At 36.7% G+C, this 8,324-nt stretch overlaps 1 non-coding gene across 1 annotated transcript; it reads right to left on the minus strand.

The window, feature by feature from the left end:
- Nucleotides 1–8,017: 8,017 nt before the first annotated feature.
- On the minus strand, nt 8,018–8,121 carry LOC148567034 (small nucleolar RNA R71). Its single transcript, XR_015882374.1, has one exon. It is a non-coding gene; the product is annotated as a small nucleolar RNA R71 (small nucleolar RNA).
- Between the last annotated feature and the right edge of the window lie 203 nt (nt 8,122–8,324).

Genomic DNA, 8,324 nt, shown 5'->3' on the forward strand with positions numbered 1-8,324 from the left:
CAAGATCCTCTTGAAGAAGTTAATTTGGGATCTAATGGTTACGTTCGACATACTTATGTTTGTAAGAAACTTGATGAGCCATTTCAAACAAAGTTGTTGAGTCTTTTAATTGAATAGAAAGACTGTTTTGCTTGGGATCATCATGAGATGCCTGGTCTTGATCGTTTTCTTGTAGAACATCGATTAGCATTGAAACTGTTTGCTAGGCCAATAAAGCAAACACCACGACGCTTTGCTCCTAAGATCAATCAGAAAATTAAAGAAGAGATTGAACAATTGATTAAGGCAAAATTCATTCGAACTGCTCATTATGTAGAATGGGTATCAAATATTATTTCAATAATGAAAAAGAATGGAAAGCTGTGAGTATGTATTAATTTTTGAGATTTAAACAATGCTACTCCAAAAGATGAATACTTTACGTCCGTAGCAGATATGTTGATCGATTCTGCAGCAGGCAATGAAATCTTAAGTTTTACGGATGGTTCTTTGGAATATAACCAAATCTTCATTGCTGAGGATGATGTATCAAAAACTGCCTTTCGATGTCCTGGGGCATTAGGAACATATTAATGGGTAGTAATGCCTTTTGGTAAATGCTAGTGCAACATTCCAACGCGCCATGAATACCATTTTTCATGAGTTTATTGGGAAGTTCATGGAAGTTTATATTGATGATGTTATGGTTAAATCAAATTCGATAAACCAACATCTCGATCATTTAAGGCAGGTATTTAATACAATGCGTAAAAAAGGGTTGAAAATGAATCCTTTGAAGTGTGCATTTGGTGTGTCTGGAGGAAATTTCTTGGGGTTTATTGTTCATAAGAAAGGAATTACTATTGATCAAAATAAAGCTAAAGCAATTCTAGATTTTCCTCCTCCAGAGTCGAAAAAGGAAGTACAATATTCCCATGGAAAGGTTAATTACCTTCGACGGTTCATATCAAACCTTTCTAGCCAAACTCGAATCTTTCCATCTTTAGTTAAGCTTAAATATGAGTCACAATATGAATAGACAGAAGAACATAAAAAATTGTTTGAATCAGACAAAGTTTACTTGTCCAAAGCACCAGTGATAGCGATGGTCCATTCCCATGAGCCTTTGAAATTGTATATTGCAGCATCTACGAATATTATTGAATGCATGTCGGCTCAGGATAATAAGGAAGGATGTGAGAGAGCCATCTATTATCTAAGTAGAGTGCTAACTGATATCGAGACAAGATATTCTCCCATTGAAAAGTTGTGTTTGTCTTTGTATTATGCTTGTACAAAGTTGAAATGTTATATGGTTGCAAAAACTGTAAAAGTAATTGCACAGACAGATTTGATTAAATACATGTTATCTTATCCTATGTTAAGAGAACAAGTAGAAAAGTGGATGCTTGCTTTAACGGAGTTCGATTTGCAATATGTGCCAGCTAAGGCTATGAAAGGTTAGGTCATTACAGATTTTCTAGTAGATCGACTGAACAATCTCAATGACCAGGGGGCAAATATGGTCAATGTAGTTTTCGATTGTTGGAAACTGTATTTTGACGGTTCGAAACACAAGGATGGTGCCGGAGTTGGAATTTTGATTATTTCTACAGAAGGTACCCCATTAGAATTTTTTTTTTTGAATTAAAATATCCTTTTTCGAATAATGTCGTTGAATATGAGGCTTTAATATTGGGTTTAGAAAATTTGATTAGTAAAGGAGCATTAGATGTTCAAATCCTTAGGCATTTCCAATTGGCATTGAAACGGTTATCAAAAGAGTTTAAGTGTAATAACAAGTTACAAAAGTATTTATCAATAGCATGGGAGTTGTTAGTGTCTTTTTGAAAAGCATCTTTGGTTCATATTCCGAGGATTCATAATGAGATTACTAATGAGTTGGCTCAAATTGTATCAAAATATAGAATACTCCCTGAAACTTTGAAGAAGTTGGCAAAGTTCGTCAAATTTTGATACCTATTGAAGAAAGAGAGGTTTTGATTCTGGATGAATGGGATGATAATGATTGGAGAAAAATAATTGCAGAGTATTTGAAAAATCTGAATATTCGGGTGGATCGAAAAGTTAAGTTAAAAGATATGAATTTTGTATTGATGGCTGATGAATTTTACAAGAAAGGCGTCGATGATAGCCTTTCCAGATGTTTAGGTCAATCGGATATAGATATTGCCCTTGGAGAATTCCATAAAGGTATATGTGGTGCTCATCAAGATGGAATGAAAATGAAATGAGCACTCCAAAGAGATCGAGTGTATTGGCCTTCTATGATTAAAGATTGCATCGATTATGCAAAAGCATGCCAGGAGTGTCAACGACACGGAGTGATACAACAGATTCTAGCCTCTGAATTACATTCCATTATTAAACCATGGCCATTTCGAGAATGGGCTTTGGATTTGATTGGAATAATACACCCACCTTCATCGAAGAATCATAAATTTATCCTAGTGGCAATTGATTATTTTACAAAATAGGTAGAGGCTGTTCCTTTGATAGAAGCAGGTCAAAACAAAATTATTGATTTCATAGAGTAATGGAAAAATTGTTGAAAACCCTTGTGAACCTTCTTACTATCAAAGAAAATTGAGGTGGAACCTGGAATTCAAGAGAAGAACTTAAGATGTCAAACAAAAGGTTATTTAAATCACTCTATGCAACCCATTCGTCAGTAGTATGGGTCAATAGCCTAAAAACAGAGGTTAATTGCTCGAGAGTTGTAGGAGTAAGATTTGCAGAGAGAGTTGGAGTTGGAAAATCCTTTGTGATCGGACTCGAGACAGGAATTTCTTCTTCTTGAAAAATTTAGTCAAGATGGCTACAAGATTAGCCAAGTCAGCATATGGAAGATCAGAGGTTGTGGCTGGAACTTCCTTTGAACGAACAGGGCATTGTGAAGAAGATGATTGGGTTGATTCTATTGGACTTGGAGGATGTTGAGGAGAAGGTATGGTTTCTTTGGTTTCTCGAAAAGGTGCGTTGAGGGTTTGTGAAATCGAGGAGTTAATAATAAGGTTGAAATTAATGGGAGAAGAAGGAGCAGAATTGTTCATAGCTTGAACAGAAGGAGATTTTTCTTGGCTCCGATCCACCAGATTTTGTTCTTCAACATTCGATGGGGGAATAACTTGGATGGGATCGGCCATGACAATGATTGCATGAGTAGAGGAATGAGGTTCCTGAAGTCCTAATTCGTGTTGGGCTCCTTGCTTTTCCGGTTCGACTTGTGCAATCGATGAGGAGGGAACAGATTGAGCAGCCTTCCTAGCCTTTGTCATGATAGAAATGTTTATAAGTAAAAGAATTCGAAATTGATGAAAATAGGTTAAATTGGTGAAACAGTTGTACCTGAGCAGGTTTGCTAGGTTGGAGATGTGGGAATGAAGAAGTCTCTGAGGAGTCATCTAAATCAGAACCATCGGAGGATGAGGAAAAAATGTTTGGTTGGGATGGTTGTTGACTCTCATCGGAAGTGCTTTCACTTGATTGTGGTTTCTGAGTTAAAGATTGAATAATTCAATGCAAAGTTTGTTAAAATATATATGGATAATGATAAAAGTTTGATAGAAAGAATCGATTAAGAGTTTACCTTTACAGATTTGGAGGTTCTGGTCGAAATTTTTTGGACTTCTTGTTTTGGTTGTTTGGGTTTTACAGAAGCTTCGATTTTCCTTTTTGGAGCTTTTTGGGTGAGGCTTCAGTCATCTAGAGAGTTATAATCACAAATTCTTTGATTTCATCCAAGGTACGATTGTATCGAGAGTAGTAATTGTTCCACCACTCGATGAAAGATTTGGTAACAAAGGCACTGCGAACATAAGATAAATGAGAATAGTTACCTTGATGTATATGGTTGACATCGAGACATCCTTGAATGTCTTTTTTTTTATTTGAATTTGAAATGACAAAGAGCATTGTCTTTTCGAGGAACATGTGATGGAAGAGTTTGGGAGAAGCCCATTTATCTTGCAATGTAATGAGGAGAATGGAGGGTTACTTTAAATTGCTCTTTCTTGTATTGAGGTATTTCTATCGAAAATACCTGTACAACAAGGAAATTGGCCCAAGTGGCATTGGCTACCTCATTATCTTCATCGTCATAAGGGAAAAAGAGATGTTCAAACCAAGCTGGTCCGCAACCTCGACGTAAGAAGGGGATAAACGTTAGTTCTTCATTCTGAAAGCTTTTACATGAATGAAGTAGTGAGAATACAGCTCAAAAAAGGTCTTCGGTCGAATTGACATCCTTGAAATTTGGTTGAAAGGGGACTAATCGAAAGCCTTCGACGTGTTACTTTTTTGAAGTGTTTCCCCCATTTTGTTTCACAAATTTTTCGAAAATGGCATTTAGCCAGATTTGTAAGAGACAAAGGGGATAACTCACACTAATCGAGGATCTATTTCGAAGACAGTCAACTAAGTGCCCCCATTTCATCATATAAATGCCCCAAGTTTAACTAGGCCAAGTTGAACTTGTAACCCTTATGGAGTAAGGCATCCAGTAGAAGGAACAATTTTTGTATTTGAATGCTCCTTGAACAGAAGACAATGGCATTTAACCAATAATATAAGAAAGCAACCTTTCTTCATCCGTTGCAGGATCATCTCCATGGCCCATATTACTGTTGATGAAATCACTATAAGAATTTTTGTGAATTATCTTATAGGATTTTGTAGGTTTGGTATCGAATGTTGCATCGGGATAGTTTGTCGAAAGTCTAGTAATGGCGGCAACATCAAATAGTGTGGCCCCACCATCCCGCAAGGAAGGTGAAAATTGTTAGTGGTCTTATTCCAGAAACACAATGCAGCTCTAATCATCCAGTGATGAGTAGTGGGTGTGAAGTAAGAGAGACGAAGAAGATCATGAATACCCTATGCTCTCCAAATATTACCTTTTGCTGGTTCGACGCATTGATACCAGGCAAGGAAGTCAGTATTTCGAGAGGTGATCTTAGGGTTGTTTCTGAAGGATTTCTTGTGATCGATGAAGGGAGCAATGAAAATGTCCTACTTGACAAGTGAATCTTCTTCTTCGGCACTTGGAAAGAAATGGACATTCTTTTTAGTATGCTCTAGAATCTATAAGGGGCCAACAAAACAGCAAGTCTCGTCTTCAGCACTGAAAGGGATGAGAATCCTTTTTTTAGAAGGCAAGCTTTTAGGATCCTCAATGATAATATCATAGAATCAAGTTAATATTTGCAAATCAGACTATTCAAAAGTTTTGGTGGTGGTGTGTTTGCCTTTGTCTTGAGTAGATAAAATTTTTGGAACAGAGGAAGAAGCCATTGATAGGAGTGTAAAGAAATTCTTAAGGATCGATTTGGTTACAAAGAGGAGAATTTGCACAGAAGAATTCAGAAATAGAAGGTAAAAGAATTTTTTGAAAAGAAAGGTGAAAGTTAAGCAAGATTAGTAGAGAACTGAGAGAAAACACTAAAGTGATTAGAGTGTATACACTTTCGGTGAAGGTTCGATGCTCGATTCTTTGTTTCTGGCTTTCACGAACTTTCTTCTTGCAAGCCTAATTGTACTTCATTGTGAAATTTGAATTAGTGGAATCCAGTATATTTTTTCTTGGAAGAATTTATTTACTTTTAACCAAGTAGGTAAAAGCATTTAGCATGTAGTTGCATTCATATAGATAAGTTGCATTGTGTAAGTCTCACAATTTTTCCTTCACTCTTTTGGTTCCCTTGAGTTTAGTATGAGGACATGTTAATGTTTAAGTGTGGAGAGATTTGATAAACCACTATTTCATGGTATATTTTGGATTGAATTGAGTGGGTTTTGTCAACTATTCTCACACTTATTCATGTAAATTGCATATTTTTAAGTTTTCTTCCTAATTTTGTGCTATGATTGAAAACATGCTTCCTAGGCCTTTAAATTGCTAATTTTTAATCCTCTGTTATTATCATTCGATGCCGTGATATATGTGTTAAGTGATTACAGGATTTATAGATCAGGAATGGCATAAAGCATAAAGAGGAAGCATGCTAAAGTGGAAGGAACACAAGAATTTGAAGATTTGAGAAGTTGGAAGCGACGTGCACGCATGGCTGAAGCGTACACGTGATCAAGCAATCTTCCAAGCGACGCGTACGCATGGCTGAAGCGTACGCGTGACCAGGAGCGTCGTCCACTGACGCGTACGCGTAACCTTGTGCAGAGCCCACCAACGCGTACGCATGGCTGACGCGTACGCGTGACGAGCATTACGTGCTGCAATTAAAGGAATACGCTGGGGGTGATTTCTGGGCTGATTTTGGCCCAGTTTCAAGCCCGAAAATGCATACTAGAGGCTGGGATGGAGCTGAGACTGGACACATTTTTCACTTTAGCTTAGTTTTTTAGTTTTGAATTCTAGTGAGAGAAACTCTTACTTCTCTCTTAGGTTTTTGGTATTCTTAGTTTTACTTTCACTTAGATCTTGAGAGAAATTGCTGTTACTTTCATTTTCTAGTCATTTTCCTTATAGTTTTCTTCTTTAATTTTTTTAGTACTCTTTTCTATTTCGTTAATTGAATTCATATTTGGATCTTGTTACTATTGAATTTTGTTAATTCATTGAGTTATTTCCATATTAATTGTTATTGCTTATTTTGTTCTTGTTAATTATTTTCAGTGGTAATTTGAATTGGATTATTTTCTAGTTTTTATCATGTTTTTTTTATTTTTGCTCACCAAGTGTTTGAGAAAATGTCATCCAATATCATGGAATAGATTTCCTTGCTTGGTTTGGGATTGAGTAATTGGATCCACTTGAATTGTTATATTCAAGTATTGATTGGTAACTGAATATTGTTAATTAGCTTGAAACTCACCAACTCTAGTTCTTCTTTATGAAGTGACTAGGACTTGTGAGCTAAAGTTAATCGTTTCACTTAACTTTTCTTCAATCGTTAGAGGATAACTAAGTGAGAGCAATGAGCTTTTACCATCACACTTGGGCAAGACAATAAGGATAGAAATTCTGATTCTCGCCCCGAACCAAGGCCTTTTTATATTGATTAATTACCAACTCTTGCTAGTTAACTGTTGCTCTAATTTTCTAGTTATTTATTTTTCTTGTTCTCAACTTCAAAAACCTCTAGGAAAATCATAACCAATATTTTACATCTTGTGTCAACTCCTAGGGAAACAACTCGGGATTCTACTCTCAGATATCGAATTTAATTGTGACACACCTTTTAACTCTGACTAGTGGAAATCTCGTCAGTTAAGACTATACGCACGACGTTGATTTGGAAGAAAACTTTTTGGTAATCTTGACCGACATTTATCCGCTTGCAAGTTTTGGCGCCGTTGCCGGGGAGTTACATATGTGTGCTAAGTTATTGGTTGGTGTAAATATATTCATATTTGCATAATTACATCTTTTATTTGTGTGCTTTTTGGTTATTAGTAGTATTTATTAGTTATTTTGATTAATATATTTTATTTCCATGAGTTCTATATTTCTTTTATTGAATGACGTGTTCGTTACCAGATCCGAGCTTAGCCCCATTTGATTCTGAAATTGAAAGAATCGTTTCACTTATTACCCGAGGTTGAATCCAAAGCGTCATTTGAGGAAGAAACTAAATCCTTTCCCACTATATCTATTGACACCTCTTCCATTGATTTAGGTACCGATACTATGGCCGCTCCTAGAAGAATCACTCTGAAGGAGGTGAGAGCTTCGGATTTTACTCTTCAACCATTTCAAGCGTGTCATCCGAACTTGAATGCATATTTTGAGCTAAAGACCTCATTGATTAATCTACTTCCTAAGTTCCACGGTCTACCCGCTCAAGATCCCATCAAGCACCTTAGAGACTTCCAAACGGCTTGTTCAACTGCTAGGCGATATGGTGCGGATGAGGTTGCCATTTGGTTATATGCCTTTCCATTTTCTCTTGAAGGAAGGGCAAAGGAGTGGTTCTACACTCAACCCGAGAATGTTGTCACTAATTGGGATTTGCTTAGAAGAGAATTTTTGGATAAGTTCTTCCCACCGGAGGTCACGGATAGATTGAGGAAGGAAATCTCTTGCGTCATTCAAGGTGAATTAGAAATTCTCTATGACAATTGGGAACGTTTCAGGAAGCTCTTTAATTCGTGCCCCCATCACATGATTAACGAGTTGGTACTTATTAGTTACTTTTTCCAAGGCATGAAGCCTCAAGATAAGATCCTTTTGGATGCTTCGAGTAATGGCTCTTTGACAAAGTACAAGACGGCGACGGAAGCGTGGAAACTTATCACTGATTTAGCCGAATCTACTCAACATGCAAGGCACAGGAATAATCATCCCAAAGCTATTGCGGAAGTTTCCT

The sequence above is a fragment of the Arachis ipaensis genome, chromosome B4 (assembly GCF_059453495.1).
Source record: "Arachis ipaensis isolate K30076 ecotype BB chromosome B4, ASM5945349v1, whole genome shotgun sequence".
NCBI lineage: Eukaryota > Viridiplantae > Streptophyta > Magnoliopsida > Fabales > Fabaceae > Arachis > Arachis ipaensis.